We start from the raw sequence: 1,295 nt of genomic DNA on the forward strand, positions 1-1,295 counted from the left end.
TCTCATTCGTCCTATCCTCCTTCTCCACAGCGGGCTCTTTCTTCTTGCTATCGTTCTCTTTTTGCTTCTCTCTCTCCTGCTCCTCTCTTTCCTTCTCTCTTTCCTTCTCCTTTCTTTCTTTTCTTTCCTTTCTCTCCCTTTTCTCCTTTCTCTTTTCTTCAATTGCATCCTTTAGTAGCTTCACCGGCGAGTTAAAATCATCATCTTCTTCTTCATCCTCCTTCTTACGTTTCTTTTTCTCCTTGTTTTCGTGCTTCGTCTCTTCTTTCCTTGCCTCTCTTTCCCTTCTCCTTTTGCTTCTCGGAGTTGAATCCGTTGCTTCAGCCTCTTTCACCTTCTCTTTCTTTTTCTTCTCCACGCGTGGAGTTTCCAACTTCCTCTTCGACTGTTTCGGCGTCTGAACTGTTGCAGCACCACCTGTTGCATCGCCACCTGTTGCATCGCCACCTACGTTTTTGGGAGATTCCCAGAACCCCTCATCCAAGCTTCCATCCAGAATATCGCATATCATGTTATGCACCTTTATATCGACGTCTACACGTCGGGGTTCACCTTCCCAGACAGGATATATTTCCTCCAAGGGCTTCACCACCATTAGATGTCTAACCCGAACCTGCCATGCCATAGAAAATGATATTAATAAATCTACCATGATATTAATAAATCTATCAAACTGAATCAAAAACTCTACCAAAATGTAAAAACTCTACCAAAATGTAAAAACTCTACCAAACTGTACAAACTCTACCAAAATGTAAAAACTCTACCAAAATGTTAAAACTCTACCAAATTGTAAAAACTCTACCAAATGTTATATTCTACCACATTTAATAACTCTACCACAAATTGTTGTATAATAAATAACTCTACCAAACACTAAGCTATTATCAAAAAACTCTACCAACTAAATAGCTGCTAAGGTACAAGTACCTTGTGGTCCTCGGTTTCACTCTTATCCATCTCCAAAAGAGTCTCGAAAACATATAGACACCGTGATGAAGTCCACCTAAGAAGAGGAACAACCGAGTCATCTACATCGGGGCGTATTTTCCCTGCTCTCTCAGCCAATATAGGGATGCACTCATAACCCCAAACAAGCATTGCCTGTACACATCCGTGGAGAGTGTATCGTGCTCCCCCCAAGTTAGCAATCTTGAGGGAATAAATTAGTTCATGGAATCCATGACGACCCCACGGCTGTCTCTCGAAAGCTGCTTCATCCATAACTGTTTTGGCTAAAGCCAACGGGATTCGACTGTTGCGGTGAAGTCCCAATACACCAACATGCAAAATGA

Source organism: Eutrema salsugineum, unplaced genomic scaffold, assembly GCF_000478725.1.
Source record: "Eutrema salsugineum unplaced genomic scaffold, Eutsalg1_0 scaffold_13, whole genome shotgun sequence".
Classification (NCBI taxonomy): domain Eukaryota; kingdom Viridiplantae; phylum Streptophyta; class Magnoliopsida; order Brassicales; family Brassicaceae; genus Eutrema; species Eutrema salsugineum.